This window comes from Megalopta genalis, unplaced genomic scaffold (assembly GCF_051020955.1).
Source record: "Megalopta genalis isolate 19385.01 unplaced genomic scaffold, iyMegGena1_principal scaffold0161, whole genome shotgun sequence".
Classification (NCBI taxonomy): Eukaryota; Metazoa; Arthropoda; class Insecta; order Hymenoptera; family Halictidae; genus Megalopta; species Megalopta genalis.
The window spans coordinates 282,501-304,185 of record NW_027476230.1 but is presented as its reverse complement, the minus strand read 5'-3'; positions in this window follow the sequence as shown (position 1 = coordinate 304,185).

The following is a 21,685-nucleotide window of genomic DNA, read 5'->3' as shown; positions in this document are numbered from 1 at the left end:
ACGCGGATCGACTGTCTCTGTCTCTTTCTAGATCGGAAGACCGATGTTTCCCGGCAAACTCTTGGGAGTTTAATTAAACTTTATACATGAAATTACTCGTTTTGATCCCCGCTACACAGCCGTATACTTTTTATAATTTTGTGGAATCGGGAACCTTGAAATATTTAATATAACGCGGATCGACTGTCTCTGTCTCTTTCTAGATCGGAAGAATCGATGTTTCCCGGCAAACTCTTGGGAGTTTAATTAAACTTTATACATGAAATTACTCGTTTTGATCCCTGCTACACAGCTGTATACTTTTTATTATTTTGTGGAATCGGGAACCTTGAAATATTTGACATAACGCGGATCGTGTATCTCTGTCTCTTTCTAGATCGGAAGAATCGATGTTTCCCGGCAAACTATTGGGAGTTTAATTAAACTTTATACATGAAATTACTCGCTTTGATCCCCGCTACACAGCCGTATACTTTTTATAATTTTGTGGAATCGGGAACCTTGAAATGTTTAACATAACGCGGGTCGTCCATCACTGTCTCTTTCTAGATCGGAAGAATCGATGTTTCCCGGCAAACTATTGGGAGTTTAATCAAACTTTATACATGAAATTACTCGTTTTGATCCCTGCTACACAGCCGTATACTTTTTATAATTTTGTGGAATCGGGAACCTTGAAATATTTAACATAACGCGGATCGACTGTCTCTGTCTCTTTCTAGATCGGAAGAATCGATGTTTCCCGGCAAACTCTTGGGAGTTTAATTAAACTTTATACATGAAATTACTCGTTTTGATCCCTGCTACACAGCTGTATGCTTTTTATAATTTTGTGGAATCGGGAACCTTGAAATATTTGACATAACGCGGATCGTGTATCTCTGTCTCTTTCTAGATCGGAAGAATCGATGTTTCCCGGCAAACTATTGGGAGTTTAATTAAACTTTATACATGAAATTACTCGCTTTGATCCCCGCTACACAGCCGTATACTTTTTATAATTTTGTGGAATCGGGAACCTTGAAATATTTAACATAACGCGGATCGTCTGTCTCTGTCTCTTTCTAGATCGGAAGAATCGATGTTTCCCGACAAACTATTGGGAGTTTAATTAAACTTTATACATGAAATTACTCGTTTTGATCCCTGCTACACAGCCGTATACTTTTTATAATTTTGTGGAATCGGTAACCTTGAAATATTTAACATAACGCGGATCGACTGTCTCTGTCTCTTTCTAGATCGGAAGAATCGATGTTTCCCGGCAAACTATTGGGAGTTTAATTAAACTTTGTGCATGAAATTACTCGTTTTGATCCCCGCTACACAGCCGTATACTTTTTATAATTTTGTGGAATCGGGAACCTTGGAATATTTGACATAACGCGGATCGTCTATCTCTGTCTCCTTCTAGATCGGAAGAATCGATGTTTCCCGGCAATCTATTGGGAGTTTAATTAAACTTTATACATGAAATTACTCGTTTTGATCCCCGCTACACAGCCGTATACTTTTTATAATTTTGTGGAATCGGGAACCTTGAAATATTTAACATAACGCGGATCGTCTATCTCTGTCTCTTTCTAGATCGGAAGAATCGATGTTTCCCGGCAAACTCTTGGGAGTTTAATTAAACTTTATACATGAAATTTCTCGTTTTGATCCCCGCTACACAGCCGTATACTTTTTATAATTTTGTGGAATCGGGAACCTTGGAATATTTGACATAACGCGGATCGTCTATCTCTGTCTCCTTCTAGATCGGAATAATCGATATTTCCCGGCAAACTAATGGGATATTAATTAAACTTTATACACGAAATTACTCGTTTTGATCCCTGCTACACAGCCGTATTCTTTTTATAATTTTGTGGAATCGGGAACCTTGAAATATTTAACATAACGCGGATCGTCTGACTCTGTCTCTTTCTAGATCGGAATAATCGATGGTTCCCGGCAAACTATTGGGAGTTTAATTAAACTTTATACATGAAATTACTCGTTTTGATCCCCGCTACACAGCCGTATACTTTTTATAATTTTGTGGAATCGGGAACCTTGAAATATTTAACATAACGCGGATCGTCTATCTCTGTCTCTTTCTAGATCGGAAAAATCGATGTTTCCCGGCAAGCTATTGGGAATTTAATCAAACTTTATACATGAAATTACTCGTTTTGATCCCTGCTACACAGCCGTATACTTTTTATAATTTTGTGGAATCGGGAACCTTGAAATATTTAACATAACGCGGATCGTCTATCTCTGTCTCTTTCTAGATCGGAAGAATCGATGTTTCCCGGCAAACTCTTGGGAGTTTAATTAAACTTTATACATGAAATTACTCGTTTTGATCCCTGCTACACAGCCGTATACTTTTTATAATTTTGTGGAATCGGTAACCTTGAAATATTTAACATAACGCGGATCGTCTATCTCTGTCTCCTTCTAGATCGGAAGAATCGATGTTTCCCGGCAATCTATTGGGAGTTTAATTAAACTTTATACATGAAATTACTCGTTTTGATCCCCGCTACACAGCCGTATACTTTTTATAATTTTGTGGAATCGGGAACCTTGAAATATTTAACATAACGCGGATCGTCTATCTCTGTCTCTTTCTAGATCGGAAGAATCGATGTTTCCCGGCAAACTCTTGGGAGTTTAATTAAACTTTATACATGAAATTTCTCGTTTTGATCCCCGCTACACAGCCGTATACTTTTTATAATTTTGTGGAATCGGGAACCTTGGAATATTTGACATAACGCGGATCGTCTATCTCTGTCTCCTTCTAGATCGGAATAATCGATATTTCCCGGCAAACTAATGGGATATTAATTAAACTTTATACACGAAATTACTCGTTTTGATCCCTGCTACACAGCCGTATTCTTTTTATAATTTTGTGGAATCGGGAACCTTGAAATATTTAACATAACGCGGATCGTCTATCTCTGTCTCTTTCTAGATCGGAAAAATCGATGTTTCCCGGCAAGCTATTGGGAATTTAATCAAACTTTATACATGAAATTACTCGTTTTGATCCCTGCTACACAGCCGTATACTTTTTATAATTTTGTGGAATCGGTAACCTTGAAATATTTAACATAACGCGGATCGACTGTCTCTGTCTCTTTCTAGATCGGAAGAATCGATGTTTCCCGGCAAACTCTTGGGAGTTTAATTAAACTTTATACATGAAATTACTCGTTTTGATCCCTGCTACACAGCTGTATACTTTTTATAATTTTGTGGAATCGGGAACCTTGAAATATTTGACATAACGCGGATCGTGTATCTCTGTCTCTTTCTAGATCGGAAGAATCGATGTTTCCCGGCAAACTATTGGGAGTTTAATTAAACTTTATACATGAAATTACTCGCTTTGATCCCCGCTACACAGCCGTATACTTTTTATAATTTTGTGGAATCGGGAACCTTGAAATATTTAACATAACGCGGGTCGTCCATCACTGTCTCTTTCTAGATCGGAAGAATCGATGTTTCCCGGCAAACTCTTGGGAGTTTAATCAAACTTTATACATGAAATTACTCGTTTTGATCCCTGCTACACAGCCGTATACTTTTTATAATTTTGTGGAATCGGGAACCTTGAAATATTTAACATAACGCGGATCGACTGTCTCTGTCTCTTTCTAGATCGGAAGAATCGATGTTTCCCGGCAAACTCTTGGGAGTTCAATTAAACTTTATACATGAAATTACTCGTTTTGATCCCTGCTACACAGCTGTATACTTTTTATAATTTTGTGGAATCGGGAACCTTGAAATATTTAACATAACGCGGATCGTCTATCTCTGTCTCTTTCTAGATCGGAAAAATCGATGTTTCCCGGCAAGCTATTGGGAGTTTAATCAAACTTTATACATGAAATTACTCGTTTTGATCCCTGCTACACAGCCGTATACTTTTTATAATTTTGTGGAATCGGGAACCTTGAAATATTTAACATAACGCGGATCGACTGTCTCTGTCTCTTTCTAGATCGGAAGAATCGATGTTTCCCGGCAAACTCTTGGGAGTTTAATTAAACTTTATACATGAAATTACTCGTTTTGATCTCTGCTACACAGCTGTATACTTTTTATAATTTTGTGGAATCGGGAACCTTGAAATATTTAACATAACGCGGATCGACTGTCTCTGTCTCTTTCTAGATCGGAAGAATCGATGTTTCCCGGCAAACTCTTGGGAGTTTAATTAAACTTTATACATGAAATTACTCGTTTTGATCCCTGCTACACAGCTGTATACTTTTTATAATTTTGTGGAATCGGGAACCTTGAAATATTTGACATAACGCGGATCGTGTATCTCTGTCTCTTTCTAGATCGGAAGAATCGATGTTTCCCGGCAAACTATTGGGAGTTTAATTAAACTTTATACATGAAATTACTCGCTTTGATCCCCGCTACACAGCCGTATACTTTTTATAATTTTGTGGAATCGGGAACCTTGAAATATTTAACATAACGCGGGTCGTCCATCACTGTCTCTTTCTAGATCGGAAGAATCGATGTTTCCCGGCAAACTCTTGGGAGTTTAATCAAACTTTATACATGAAATTACTCGTTTTGATCCCTGCTACACAGCCGTATAATTTTTATAATTTTGTGGAATCGGGAACCTTGAAATATTTAACATAACGCGGGTCGTCCATCACTGTCTCTTTCTAGATCGGAAGAATCGATGTTTCCCGGCAAACTCTTGGGAGTTTAATCAAACTTTATACATGAAATTACTCGTTTTGATCCCTGCTACACAGCCGTATACTTTTTATAATTTTGTGGAATCGGTAACCTTAAAATATTTAACATAACGCGGATCGACTGTCTCTGTCTCTTTCTAGATCGGAAGAATCGATGTTTCCCGGCAAACTCTTGGGAGTTTAATTAAACTTTATACATGAAATTACTCGTTTTGATCCCTGCTACACAGCTGTATACTTTTTATAATTTTGTGGAATCGGGAACCTTGAAATATTTGACATAACGCGGATCGTGTATCTCTGTCTCTTTCTAGATCGGAAGAATCGATGTTTCCCGGCAAACTATTGGGAGTTTAATTAAACTTTATACATGAAATTACTCGTTTTGATCCCTGCTACACAGCCGTATACTTTTTATAATTTTGTGGAATCGGGAACCTTGAAATATTTAACATAACGCGGATCGACTGTCTCTGTCTCTTTCTAGATCGGAAGAATCGATGTTTCCCGGCAAACTCTTGGGAGTTTAATTAAACTTTATACATGAAATTTCTCGTTTTGATCCCCGCTACACAGCCGTATACTTTTTATAATTTTGTGGAATCGGGAACCTTGAAATATTTAACATAACGCGGATCGTCTATCTCTGTCTCTTTCTAGATCGGAAGAATCGATGTTTCCCGGCAAACTATTGGGAGTTTAATTAAACTTTGTGCATGAAATTACTCGTTTTGATCCCTGCTACACAGCCGTATACTTTTTATAATTTTTTGGAATCGGGAACCTTGAAATATTTAACATAACGCGGATCGTCTATCTCTGTCTCTTTCTAGATCGGAAGAATCGATGTTTCCCGGCAAACTCTTGGGAGTTTAATTAAACTTTATACATGAAATTTCTCGTTTTGATCCCCGCTACACAGCCGTATACTTTTTATAATTTTGTGGAATCGGGAACCTTGAAATATTTAACATAACGCGGATCGTCTATCTCTGTCTCTTTCTAGATCGGAAGAATCGATGTTTCCCGGCAAACTATTGGGAGTTTAATTAAACTTTGTGCATGAAATTACTCGTTTTGATCCCTGCTACACAGCCGTATACTTTTTATAATTTTGTGGAATCGGGAACCTTGAAATATTTAACATAACGCGGATCGTCTGTCTCTGTCTCTTTCTAGATCGGAAGAATCGATGTTTCCCGGCAAACTCTTGGGAGTTTAATTAAACTTTATACATGAAATTACTCGTTTTGATCCCTGCTACACAGCCGTATACTTTTTATAATTTTGTGGAACCGGGAACCTTGAAATATTTAACATAACGCGGGTCGTCCATCACTGTCTCTTTCTAGATCGGAAGAATCGATGTTTCCCGGCAAACTATTGGGAGTTTAATTAAACTTTATACATGAAATTACTCGCTTTGATCCCCGCTACACAGCCGTATACTTTTTATAATTTTGTGGAATCGGGAACCTTGAAATATTTGACATAACGCGGATCGTGTATCTCTGTCTCTTTCTAGATCGGAAGAATCGATGTTTCCCGGCAAACTATTGGGAGTTTAATTAAACTTTATACATGAAATTACTCGCTTTGATCCCCGCTACACAGCCGTGTACTTTTTATAATTTTGTGGAATCGGGAACCTTGAAATATTTAACATAACGCGGGTCGTCCATCACTGTCTCTTTCTAGATCGGAAGAATCGATGTTTCCCGGCAAACTCTTGGGAGTTTAATTAAACTTTATACATGAAATTTCTCGTTTTGATACCCGCTACACAGCCGTATACTTTTTATAATTTTGTGGAATCGGGAACCTTGAAATATTTAACATAACGCGGATCGACTGTCTCTGTCTCTTTCTAGATCGGAAGAATCGATGTTTCCCGGCAAACTCTTGGGAGTTTAATTAAACTTTATACATGAAATTACCCGTTTTGATCCCTGCTACACAGCTGTATACTTTTTATAATTTTGTGGAACCGGGAACCTTGAAATATTTGACATAACGCGGATCGTGTATCTCTGTCTCTTTCTAGATCGGAAGAATCGATGTTTCCCGGCAAACTATTGGGAGTTTAATTAAACTTTGTGCATGAAATTACTCGTTTTGATCCCTGCTACACAGCCGTATACTTTTTATAATTTTGTGGAATCGGGAACCTTGAAATATTTAACATAACGCGGATCGACTGTCTCTGTCTCTTTCTAGATCGGAAGAATCGATGTTTCCCGGCAAACTCTTGGGAGTTTAATTAAACTTTACACATGAAATTTCTCGTTTTGATCCCCGCTACACAGCCGTATACTTTTTATAATTTTGTGGAATCGGGAACCTTGAAATATTTAACATAACGCGGGTCGTCTATCTCTGTCTCTTTCTAGATCGGAAGAATCGATGTTTCCCGGCAAACTCTTGGGAGTTTAATTAAACTTTATACATGAAATTTCTCGTTTTGATCCCCGCTACACAGCCGTATACTTTTTATAATTTTGTGGAATCGGGAACCTTGAAATATTTAACATAACGCGGATCGTCTATCTCTGTCTCTTTCTAGATCGGAAGAATCGATGTTTCCCGGCAAACTATTGGGAGTTTAATTAAACTTTGTGCATGAAATTACTCGTTTTGATCCCTGCTACACAGCCGTATACTTTTTATAATTTTGTGGAATCGGGAACCTTGAAATATTTAACATAACGCGGATCGTCTGTCTCTGTCTCTTTCTAGATCGGAAGAATCGATGTTTCCCGGCAAACTCTTGGGAGTTTAATTAAACTTTATACATGAAATTACTCGTTTTGATCCCTGCTACACAGCCGTATACTTTTTATAATTTTGTGGAACCGGGAACCTTGAAATATTTAACATAACGCGGGTCGTCCATCACTGTCTCTTTCTAGATCGGAAGAATCGATGTTTCCCGGCAAACTATTGGGAGTTTAATTAAACTTTATACATGAAATTACTCGCTTTGATCCCCGCTACACAGCCGTATACTTTTTATAATTTTGTGGAATCGGGAACCTTGAAATATTTGACATAACGCGGATCGTGTATCTCTGTCTCTTTCTAGATCGGAAGAATCGATGTTTCCCGGCAAACTATTGGGAGTTTAATTAAACTTTATACATGAAATTACTCGCTTTGATCCCCGCTACACAGCCGTGTACTTTTTATAATTTTGTGGAATCGGGAACCTTGAAATATTTAACATAACGCGGGTCGTCCATCACTGTCTCTTTCTAGATCGGAAGAATCGATGTTTCCCGGCAAACTCTTGGGAGTTTAATTAAACTTTATACATGAAATTTCTCGTTTTGATACCCGCTACACAGCCGTATACTTTTTATAATTTTGTGGAATCGGGAACCTTGAAATATTTAACATAACGCGGATCGACTGTCTCTGTCTCTTTCTAGATCGGAAGAATCGATGTTTCCCGGCAAACTCTTGGGAGTTTAATTAAACTTTATACATGAAATTACCCGTTTTGATCCCTGCTACACAGCTGTATACTTTTTATAATTTTGTGGAACCGGGAACCTTGAAATATTTGACATAACGCGGATCGTGTATCTCTGTCTCTTTCTAGATCGGAAGAATCGATGTTTCCCGGCAAACAATTGGGAGTTTAATTAAACTTTGTGCATGAAATTACTCGTTTTGATCCCTGCTACACAGCCGTATACTTTTTATAATTTTGTGGAATCGGGAACCTTGAAATATTTGACATAACGCGGATCGTGTATCTCTGTCTCTTTCTAGATCGGAAGAATCGATGTTTCCCGGCAAACTATTGGGAGTTTAATTAAACTTTATACATGAAATTACTCGCTTTGATCCCCGCTACACAGCCGTGTACTTTTTATAATTTTGTGGAATCGGGAACCTTGAAATATTTAACATAACGCGGGTCGTCCATCACTGTCTCTTTCTAGATCGGAAGAATCGATGTTTCCCGGCAAACTCTTGGGAGTTTAATTAAACTTTATACATGAAATTTCTCGTTTTGATACCCGCTACACAGCCGTATACTTTTTATAATTTTGTGGAATCGGGAACCTTGAAATATTTAACATAACGCGGATCGACTGTCTCTGTCTCTTTCTAGATCGGAAGAATCGATGTTTCCCGGCAAACTCTTGGGAGTTTAATCAAACTTTATACATGAAATTACTCGTTTTGATCCCTGCTACACAGCCGTATACTTTTTATAATTTTGTGGAATCGGTAACCTTGAAATATTTAACATAACGCGGATCGACTGTCTCTGTCTCTTTCTAGATCGGAAGAATCGTTGTTTCCCGGCAAACTCTTGGGAGTTTAATTAAACTTTATACATGAAATTACTCGTTTTGATCCCTGCTACACAGCTGTATACTTTTTATAATTTTGTGGAATCGGGAACCTTGAAATATTTGACATAACGCGGATCGTGTATCTCTGTCTCTTTCTAGATCGGAAGAATCGATGTTTCCCGGCAAACTATTGGGAGTTTAATTAAACTTTATACATGAAATTACTCGTTTTGATCCCTGCTACACAGCCGTATACTTTTTATAATTTTGTGGAATCGGGAACCTTGAAATATTTAACATAACGCGGATCGACTGTCTCTGTCTCTTTCTAGATCGGAAGAATCGATGTTTCCCGGCAAACTCTTGGGAGTTTAATTAAACTTTATACATGAAATTACTCGTTTTGATCCCTGCTACACAGCTGTATACTTTTTATAATTTTGTGGAATCGGGAACCTTGAAATATTTGACATAACGCGGATCGTGTATCTCTGTCTCTTTCTAGATCGGAAGAATCGATGTTTCCCGGCAAACTATTGGGAGTTTAATTAAACTTTATACATGAAATTACTCGCTTTGATCCCCGCTACACAGCCGTATACTTTTTATAATTTTGTGGAATCGGGAACCTTGAAATATTTAACATAACGCGGATCGACTGTCTCTGTCTCTTTCTAGATCGGAAGAATCGATGTTTCCCGGCAAACTCTTGGGAGTTTAATTAAACTTTATACATGAAATTACCCGTTTTGATCCCTGCTACACAGCTGTATACTTTTTATAATTTTGTGGAATCGGGAACCTTGAAATATTTGACATAACGCGGATCGTGTATCTCTGTCTCTTTCTAGATCGGAAGAATTGATGTTTCCCGGCAAACTATTGGGAGTTTAATTAAACTTTATACATGAAATTACTCGCTTTGATCCCCGCTACACAGCCGTATACTTTTTATAATTTTGTGGAATCGGGAACCTTGAAATATTTAACATAACGCGGGTCGTCCATCACTGTCTCTTTCTAGATCGGAAGAATCGATGTTTCCCGGCAAACTCTTGGGAGTTTAATTAAACTTTATACATGAAATTTCTCGTTTTGATACCCGCTACACAGCCGTATACTTTTTATAATTTTGTGGAATCGGGAACCTTGAAATATTTAACATAACGCGGATCGTCTATCTCTGTCTCTTTCTAGATCGGAAAAATCGATGTTTCCCGGCAAGCAATTGGGAGTTTAATTAAACTTTATACATGAAATTACTCGTTTTGATCCCCGCTACACAGCCGTATACTTTTTATAATTTTGTGGAATCGGGAAACTTGAAATATTTAACATAACGCGGATCGTATATCTCTGTCTCTTTCTAGATCGGAAGAATCGATGTTTCCCGGCAAACTATTGGGAGTTTAATTAAACTTTGTGCATGAAATTACTCGTTTTGATCCCCGCTACACAGCCGTATACTTTTTATAATTTTGTGGAATCGGGAACCTTGGAATATTTGACATAACGCGGGTCGTCCATCACTGTCTCTTTCTAGATCGGAAGAATCGATGTTTCCCGGCAAACTCTTGGGAGTTTAATTAAACTTTATACATGAAATTTCTCGTTTTGATACCCGCTACACAGCCGTATACTTTTTATAATTTTGTGGAATCGGGAACCTTGAAATATTTAACATAACGCGGATCGACTGTCTCTGTCTCTTTCTAGATCGGAAGAATCGATGTTTCCCGGCAAACTCTTGGGAGTTTAATTAAACTTTATACATGAAATTACCCGTTTTGATCCCTGCTACACAGCTGTATACTTTTTATAATTTTGTGGAACCGGGAACCTTGAAATATTTGACATAACGCGGATCGTGTATCTCTGTCTCTTTCTAGATCGGAAGAATCGATGTTTCCCGGCAAACTATTGGGAGTTTAATTAAACTTTGTGCATGAAATTACTCGTTTTGATCCCTGCTACACAGCCGTATACTTTTTATAATTTTGTGGAATCGGGAACCTTGAAATATTTGACATAACGCGGATCGTGTATCTCTGTCTCTTTCTAGATCGGAAGAATCGATGTTTCCCGGCAAACTATTGGGAGTTTAATTAAACTTTATACATGAAATTACTCGCTTTGATCCCCGCTACACAGCCGTGTACTTTTTATAATTTTGTGGAATCGGGAACCTTGAAATATTTAACATAACGCGGGTCGTCCATCACTGTCTCTTTCTAGATCGGAAGAATCGATGTTTCCCGGCAAACTCTTGGGAGTTTAATTAAACTTTATACATGAAATTTCTCGTTTTGATACCCGCTACACAGCCGTATACTTTTTATAATTTTGTGGAATCGGGAACCTTGAAATATTTAACTTAACGCGGATCGACTGTCTCTGTCTCTTTCTAGATCGGAAGAATCAATGTTTCCCGGCAAACTCTTGGGAGTTTAATCAAACTTTATACATGAAATTACTCGTTTTGATCCCTGCTACACAGCCGTATACTTTTTATAATTTTGTGGAATCGGTAACCTTGAAATATTTAACATAACGCGGATCGACTGTCTCTGTCTCTTTCTAGATCGGAAGAATCGATGTTTCCCGGCAAACTCTTGGGAGTTTAATTAAACTTTATACATGAAATTACTCGTTTTGATCCCTGCTACACAGCTGTATACTTTTTATAATTTTGTGGAATCGGGAACCTTGAAATATTTGACATAACGCGGATCGTGTATCTCTGTCTCTTTCTAGATCGGAAGAATCGATGTTTCCCGGCAAACTATTGGGAGTTTAATTAAACTTTATACATGAAATTACTCGTTTTGATCCCTGCTACACAGCCGTATACTTTTTATAATTTTGTGGAATCGGGAACCTTGAAATATTTAACATAACGCGGATCGACTGTCTCTGTCTCTTTCTAGATCGGAAGAATCGATGTTTCCCGGCAAACTCTTGGGAGTTTAATTAAACTTTATACATGAAATTACTCGTTTTGATCCCTGCTACACAGCTGTATACTTTTTATAATTTTGTGGAATCGGGAACCTTGAAATATTTGACATAACGCGGATCGTGTATCTCTGTCTCTTTCTAGATCGGAAGAATCGATGTTTCCCGGCAAACTATTGGGAGTTTAATTAAACTTTATACATGAAATTACTCGCTTTGATCCCCGCTACACAGCCGTATACTTTTTATAATTTTGTGGAATCGGGAACCTTGAAATATTTAACATAACGCGGATCGACTGTCTCTGTCTCTTTCTAGATCGGAAGAATCGATGTTTCCCGGCAAACTCTTGGGAGTTTAATTAAACTTTATACATGAAATTACCCGTTTTGATCCCTGCTACACAGCTGTATACTTTTTATAATTTTGTGGAATCGGGAACCTTGAAATATTTGACATAACGCGGATCGTGTATCTCTGTCTCTTTCTAGATCGGAAGAATTGATGTTTCCCGGCAAACTATTGGGAGTTTAATTAAACTTTATACATGAAATTACTCGCTTTGATCCCCGCTACACAGCCGTATACTTTTTATAATTTTGTGGAATCGGGAAACTTGAAATATTTAACATAACGCGGATCGACTGTCTCTGTCTCTTTCTAGATCGGAAGAATCGATGTTTCCCGGCAAACTCTTGGGAGTTTAATTAAACTTTATACATGAAATTACTCGTTTTGATCCCTGCTACACAGCTGTATACTTTTTATAATTTTGTGGAATCGGGAACCTTGAAATATTTGACATAACGCGGATCGTGTATCTCTGTCTCTTTCTAGATCGGAAGAATCGATGTTTCCCGGCAAACTATTGGGAGTTTAATTAAACTTTATACATGAAATTACTCGCTTTGATCCCCGCTACACAGCCGTATACTTTTTATAATTTTGTGGAATCGGGAACCTTGAAATATTTAACATAACGCGGATCGACTGTCTCTGTCTCTTTCTAGATCGGAAGAATCGATGTTTCCCGGCAAACTCTTGGGAGTTTAATTAAACTTTATACATGAAATTACCCGTTTTGATCCCTGCTACACAGCTGTATACTTTTTATAATTTTGTGGAATCGGGAACCTTGAAATATTTGACATAACGCGGATCGTGTATCTCTGTCTCTTTCTAGATCGGAAGAATTGATGTTTCCCGGCAAACTATTGGGAGTTTAATTAAACTTTATACATGAAATTACTCGCTTTGATCCCCGCTACACAGCCGTATACTTTTTATAATTTTGTGGAATCGGGAACCTTGAAATATTTAACATAACGCGGGTCGTCCATCACTGTCTCTTTCTAGATCGGAAGAATCGATGTTTCCCGGCAAACTCTTGGGAGTTTAATTAAACTTTATACATGAAATTTCTCGTTTTGATACCCGCTACACAGCCGTATACTTTTTATAATTTTGTGGAATCGGGAACCTTGAAATATTTAACATAACGCGGATCGTCTATCTCTGTCTCTTTCTAGATCGGAAAAATCGATGTTTCCCGGCAAGCAATTGGGAGTTTAATTAAACTTTATACATGAAATTACTCGTTTTGATCCCCGCTACACAGCCGTATACTTTTTATAATTTTGTGGAATCGGGAAACTTGAAATATTTAACATAACGCGGATCGTATATCTCTGTCTCTTTCTAGATCGGAAGAATCGATGTTTCCCGGCAAACTATTGGGAGTTTAATTAAACTTTGTGCATGAAATTACTCGTTTTGATCCCCGCTACACAGCCGTATACTTTTTATAATTTTGTGGAATCGGGAACCTTGGAATATTTGACATAACGCGGATCGTGTATCTCTGTCTCTTTCTAGATCGGAAGAATCGATGTTTCCCGGCAAACTATTGGGAGTTTAATTAAACTTTATACATGAAATTACTCGTTTTGATCCCTGCTACACAGCCGTATACTTTTTATAATTTTGTGGAATCGGGAACCTTGAAATATTTAACATAACGCGGATCGACTGTCTCTGTCTCTTTCTAGATCGGAAGAATCGATGTTTCCCGGCAAACTCTTGGGAGTTTAATTAAACTTTATACATGAAATTACTCGTTTTGATCCCTGCTACACAGCTGTATACTTTTTATAATTTTGTGGAATCGGGAACCTTGAAATATTTGACATAACGCGGATCGTGTATCTCTGTCTCTTTCTAGATCGGAAGAATCGATGTTTCCCGGCAAACTATTGGGAGTTTAATTAAACTTTATACATGAAATTACTCGCTTTGATCCCCGCTACACAGCCGTATACTTTTTATAATTTTGTGGAATCGGGAACCTTGAAATATTTAACATAACGCGGATCGACTGTCTCTGTCTCTTTCTAGATCGGAAGAATCGATGTTTCCCGGCAAACTCTTGGGAGTTTAATTAAACTTTATACATGAAATTACCCGTTTTGATCCCTGCTACACAGCTGTATACTTTTTATAATTTTGTGGAATCTGGAACCTTGAAATATTTGACATAACGCGGATCGTGTATCTCTGTCTCTTTCTAGATCGGAAGAATTGATGTTTCCCGGCAAACTATTGGGAGTTTAATTAAACTTTATACATGAAATTACTCGCTTTGATCCCCGCTACACAGCCGTATACTTTTTATAATTTTGTGGAATCGGGAACCTTGAAATATTTAACATAACGCGGGTCGTCCATCACTGTCTCTTTCTAGATCGGAAGAATCGATGTTTCCCGGCAAACTCTTGGGAGTTTAATTAAACTTTATACATGAAATTTCTCGTTTTGATACCCGCTACACAGCCGTATACTTTTTATAATTTTGTGGAATCGGGAACCTTGAAATATTTAACATAACGCGGATCGTCTATCTCTGTCTCTTTCTAGATCGGAAAAATCGATGTTTCCCGGCAAGCAATTGGGAGTTTAATTAAACTTTATACATGAAATTACTCGTTTTGATCCCCGCTACACAGCCGTATACTTTTTATAATTTTGTGGAATCGGGAAACTTGAAATATTTAACATAACGCGGATCGTATATCTCTGTCTCTTTCTAGATCGGAAGAATCGATGTTTCCCGGCAAACTATTGGGAGTTTAATTAAACTTTGTGCATGAAATTACTCGTTTTGATCCCCGCTACACAGCCGTATACTTTTTATAATTTTGTGGAATCGGGAACCTTGGAATATTTGACATAACGCGGATCGTCTATCTCTGTCTCCTTCTAGATCGGAAGAATCGATGTTTCCCGGCAAACTATTGGGAGTTTAATTAAACTTTATACATGAAATTACTCGTTTTGATCCCCGCTACACAGCCGTATACTTTTTATAATTCTGTGGAATCGGGAACCTTGAAATATTTAACATAACGCGGATCGTCTATCTCTGTCTCTTTCTAGATCGGAAGAATCGATGTTTCCCGGCAAACTCTTGGGAGTTTAATTAAACTTTATACATGAAATTTCTCGTTTTGATCCCCGCTACACAGCCGTATACTTTTTATAATTTTGTGGAATCGGGAACCTTGAAATATTTAACATAACGCGGATCGTCTATCTCTGTCTCTTTCTAGATCGGAAGAATCGATGTTTCCCGGCAAACTATTGGGAGTTTAATTAAACTTTGTGCATGAAATTACTCGTTTTGATCCCTGCTACACAGCCGTATACTTTTTATAATTTTGTGGAATCGGGAACCTTGAAATATTTAACATAACGCGGATCGACTGTCTCTGTCTCTTTCTAGATCGGAAGAATCGATGTTTCCCGGCAAACTCTTGGGAGTTTAATTAAACTTTATACATGAAATTTCTCGTTTTGATCCCCGCTACACAGCCGTATACTTTTTATAATTTTGTGGAATCGGGAACCTTGAAATATTTAACATAACGCGGATCGTCTATCTCTGTCTCTTTCTAGATCGGAAGAATCGATGTTTCCCGGCAAACTCTTGGGAGTTTAATTAAACTTTATACATGAAATTTCTCGTTTTGATCCCCGCTACACAGCCGTATACTTTTCATAATTTTGTGGAATCGGGAACCTTGAAATATTTAACATAACGCGGATCGTCTATCTCTGTCTCTTTCTAGATCGGAAGAATCGATGTTTCCCGGCAAACTATTGGGAGTTTAATTAAACTTTGTGCATGAAATTACTCGTTTTGATCCCTGCTACACAGCCGTATACTTTTTATAATTTTGTGGAATCGGGAAACTTGAAATATTTAACATAACGCGGATCGTATATCTCTGTCTCTTTCTAGATCGGAAGAATCGATGTTTCCCGGCAAACTATTGGGAGTTTAATTAAACTTTGTGCATGAAATTACTCGTTTTGATCCCCGCTACACAGCCGTATACTTTTTATAATTTTGTGGAATCGGGAACCTTGAAATATTTAACATAACGCGGGTCGTCCATCACTGTCTCTTTCTAGATCGGAAGAATCGATGTTTCCCGGCAAACTATTGGGAGTTTAATTAAACTTTATACATGAAATTACTCGCTTTGATCCCCGCTACACAGCCGTATACTTTTTATAATTTTGTGGAATCGGGAACCTTGAAATATTTGACATAACGCGGATCGTGTATCTCTGTCTCTTTCTAGATCGGAAGAATCGATGTTTCCCGGCAAACTATTGGGAGTTTAATTAAACTTTATACATGAAATTACTCGCTTTGATCCCCGCTACACAGCCGTGTACTTTTTATAATTTTGTGGAATCGGGAACCTTGAAATATTTAACATAACGCGGGTCGTCCATCACTGTCTCTTTCTAGATCGGAAGAATCGATGTTTCCCGGCAAACTCTTGGGAGTTTAATTAAACTTTATACATGAAATTTCTCGTTTTGATACCCGCTACACAGCCGTATACTTTTTATAATTTTGTGGAATCGGGAACCTTGAAATATTTAACATAACGCGGATCGACTGTCACTGTCTCTTTCTAGATCGGAAGAATCGATGTTTCCCGGCAAACTCTTGGGAGTTTAATTAAACTTTATACATGAAATTACCCGTTTTGATCCCTGCTACACAGCTGTATACTTTTTATAATTTTGTGGAATCGGGAACCTTGAAATATTTGACATAACGCGGATCGTGTATCTCTGTCTCTTTCTAGATCGGAAGAATCGATGTTTCCCGGCAAACTATTGGGAGTTTAATTAAACTTTATACATGAAATTACTCGCTTTGATCCCCGCTACACAGCCGTATACTTTTTATAATTTTGTGGAATCGGGAACCTTGAAATATTTAACATAACGCGGGTCGTCCATCACTGTCTCTTTCTAGATCGGAAGAATCGATGTTTCCCGGCAAACTCTTGGGAGTTTAATTAAACTTTATACATGAAATTTCTCGTTTTGATACCCGCTACACAGCCGTATACTTTTTATAATTTTGTGGAATCGGGAACCTTGAAATATTTGACATAACGCGGATCGTCTATCTCTGTCTCTTTCTAGATCGGAAGAATCGATGTTTCCCGGCAAACTATTGGGAGTTTAATTAAACTTTATACATGAAATTACTCGCTTTGATCCCCGCTACACAGCCGTATACTTTTTATAATTTTGTGGAATCGGGAACCTTGAAATATTTAACATAACGCGGGTCGTCCATCACTGTCTCTTTCTAGATCGGAAGAATCGATGTTTCCCGGCAAACTCTTGGGAGTTTAATTAAACTTTATACATGAAATTACTCGTTTTGATCCCTGCTACACAGCCGTATACTTTTTATAATTTTGTGGAACCGGGAACCTTGAAATATTTAACATAACGCGGGTCGTCCATCACTGTCTCTTTCTAGATCGGAAGAATCGATGTTTCCCGGCAAACTATTGGGAGTTTAATTAAACTTTATACATGAAATTACTCGCTTTGATCCCCGCTACACAGCCGTATACTTTTTATAATTTTGTGGAATCGGGAACCTTGAAATATTTGACATAACGCGGATCGTGTATCTCTGTCTCTTTCTAGATCGGAAGAATCGATGTTTCCCGGCAAACTATTGGGAGTTTAATTAAACTTTGTGCATGAAATTACTCGTTTTGATCCCCGCTACACAGCCGTATACTTTTTATAATTTTGTGGAATCGGGAACCTTGGAATATTTGACATAACGCGGATCGTCTATCTCTGTCTCTTTCTAGATCGGAAGAATCGATGTTTCCCGGCAAACTATTGGGAGTTTAATTAAACTTTATACATGAAATTACTCGCTTTGATCCCCGCTACACAGCCGTATACTTTTTATAATTTTGTGGAATCGGGAACCTTGAAATATTTGACATAACGCGGATCGTGTATCTCTGTCTCTTTCTAGATCGGAAGAATCGATGTTTCCCGGCAAACTATTGGGAGTTTAATTAAACTTTATACATGAAATTACTCGCTTTGATCCCCGCTACACAGCCGTGTACTTTTTATAATTTTGTGGAATCGGGAACCTTGAAATATTTAACATAACGCGGGTCGTCCATCACTGTCTCTTTCTAGATCGGAAGAATCGATGTTTCCCGGCAAACTCTTGGGAGTTTAATTAAACTTTATACATGAAATTTCTCGTTTTGATACCCGCTACACAGCCGTATACTTTTTATAATTTTGTGGAATCGGGAACCTTGAAATATTTAACATAACGCGGATCGACTGTCTCTGTCTCTTTCTAGATCGGAAGAATCGATGTTTCCCGGCAAACTCTTGGGAGTTTAATTAAACTTTATACATGAAATTACCCGTTTTGATCCCTGCTACACAGCTGTATACTTTTTATAATTTTGTGGAATCGGGAACCTTGAAATATTTGACATAACGCGGATCGTGTATCTCTGTCTCTTTCTAGATCGGAAGAATCGATGTTTCCCGGCAAACTATTGGGAGTTTAATTAAACTTTGTGCATGAAATTACTCGTTTTGATCCCTGCTACACAGCCGTATACTTTTTATAATTTTGTGGAATCGGGAACCTTGAAATATTTAACATAACGCGGATCGACTGTCTCTGTCTCTTTCTAGATCGGAAGAATCGATGTTTCCCGGCAAACTCTTGGGAGTTTAATTAAACTTTATACATGAAATTACTCGTTTTGATCCCTGCTACACAGCCGTATACTTTTTATAATTTTGTGGAACCGGGAACCTTGAAATATTTAACATAACGCGGATCGTGTATCTCTGTCTCTTTCTAGATCGGAAGAATCGATGTTTCCCGGCAAACTATTGGGAGTTTAATTAAACTTTATACATGAAATTACTCGCTTTGATCCCCGCTACACAGCCGTGTACTTTTTATAATTTTGTGGAATCGGGAACCTTGAAATATTTAACATAACGCGGGTCGTCCATCACTGTCTCTTTCTAGATCGGAAGAATCGATGTTTCCCGGCAAACTCTTGGGAGTTTAATTAAACTTTATACATGAAATTTCTCGTTTTGATACCCGCTACACAGCCGTATACTTTTTATAATTTTGTGGAATCGGGAACCTTGAAATATTTAACATAACGCGGATCGACTGTCACTGTCTCTTTCTAGATCGGAAGAATCGATGTTTCCCGGCAAACTCTTGGGAGTTTAATTAAACTTTATACATGAAATTACCCGTTTTGATCCCTGCTACACAGCTGTATACTTTTTATAATTTTGTGGAATCGGGAACCTTGAAATATTTGACATAACGCGGATCGTGTATCTCTGTCTCTTTCTAGATCGGAAGAATCGATGTTTCCCGGCAAACTATTGGGAGTTTAATTAAACTTTATACATGAAATTACTCGCTTTGATCCCCGCTACACAGCCGTATACTTTTTATAATTTTGTGGAATCGGGAACCTTGAAATATTTAACATAACGCGGGTCGTCCATCACTGTCTCTTTCTAGATCGGAAGAATCGATGTTTCCCGGCAAACTCTTGGGAGTTTAATTAAACTTTATACATGAAATTTCTCGTTTTGATACCCGCTACACAGCCGTATACTTTTTATAATTTTGTGGAATCGGGAACCTTGAAATATTTGACATAACGCGGATCGTCTATCTCTGTCTCTTTCTAGATCGGAAGAATCGATGTTTCCCGGCAAACTATTGGGAGTTTAATTAAACTTTATACATGAAATTACTCGCTTTGATCCCCGCTACACAGCCGTATACTTTTTATAATTTTGTGGAATCGGGAACCTTGAAATATTTAACATAACGCGGGTCGTCCATCACTGTCTCTTTCTAGATCGGAAGAATCGATGTTTCCCGGCAAACTCTTGGGAGTTTAATTAAACTTTATACATGAAATTACTCGTTTTGATCCCTGCTACACAGCCGTATACTTTTTATAATTTTGTGGAACCGGGAACCTTGAAATATTTAACATAACGCGGGTCGTCCATCACTGTCTCTTTCTAGATCGGAAGAATCGATGTTTCCCGGCAAACTATTGGGAGTTTAATTAAACTTTATACATGAAATTACTCGCTTTGATCCCCGCTACACAGCCGTATACTTTTTATAATTTTGTGGAATCGGGAACCTTGAAATATTTGACATAACGCGGATCGACTGTCACTGTCTCTTTCTAGATCGGAAGAATCGATGTTTCCCGGCAAACTCTTGGGAGTTTAATTAAACTTTATACATGAAATTACCCGTTTTGATCCCTGCTACACAGCTGTATACTTTTTATAATTTTGTGGAATCGGGAACCTTGAAATATTTGACATAACGCGGATCGTGTATCTCTGTCTCTTTCTAGATCGGAAGAATCGATGTTTCCCGGCAAACTATTGGGAGTTTAATTAAACTTTATACATGAAATTACTCGCTTTGATCCCCGCTACACAGCCGTATACTTTTTATAATTTTGTGGAATCGGGAACCTTGAAATATTTAACATAACGCGGGTCGTCCATCACTGTCTCTTTCTAGATCGGAAGAATCGATGTTTCCCGGCAAACTCTTGGGAGTTTAATTAAACTTTATACATGAAATTTCTCGTTTTGATACCCGCTACACAGCCGTATACTTTTTATAATTTTGTGGAATCGGGAACCTTGAAATATTTGACATAACGCGGATCGTCTATCTCTGTCTCTTTCTAGATCGGAAGAATCGATGTTTCCCGGCAAACTATTGGGAGTTTAATTAAACTTTATACATGAAATTACTCGCTTTGATCCCCGCTACACAGCCGTATACTTTTTATAATTTTGTGGAATCGGGAACCTTGAAATATTTAACATAACGCGGGTCGTCCATCACTGTCTCTTTCTAGATCGGAAGAATCGATGTTTCCCGGCAAACTCTTGGGAGTTTAATTAAACTTTATACATGAAATTACTCGTTTTGATCCCTGCTACACAGCCGTATACTTTTTATAATTTTGTGGAACCGGGAACCTTGAAATATTTAACATAACGCGGGTCGTCCATCACTGTCTCTTTCTAGATCGGAAGAATCGATGTTTCCCGGCAAACTATTGGGAGTTTAATTAAACTTTATACATGAAATTACTCGCTTTGATCCCCGCTACACAGCCGTATACTTTTTATAATTTTGTGGAATCGGGAACCTTGAAATATTTGACATAACGCGGATCGTGTATCTCTGTCTCTTTCTAGATCGGAAGAATCGATGTTTCCCGGCAAACT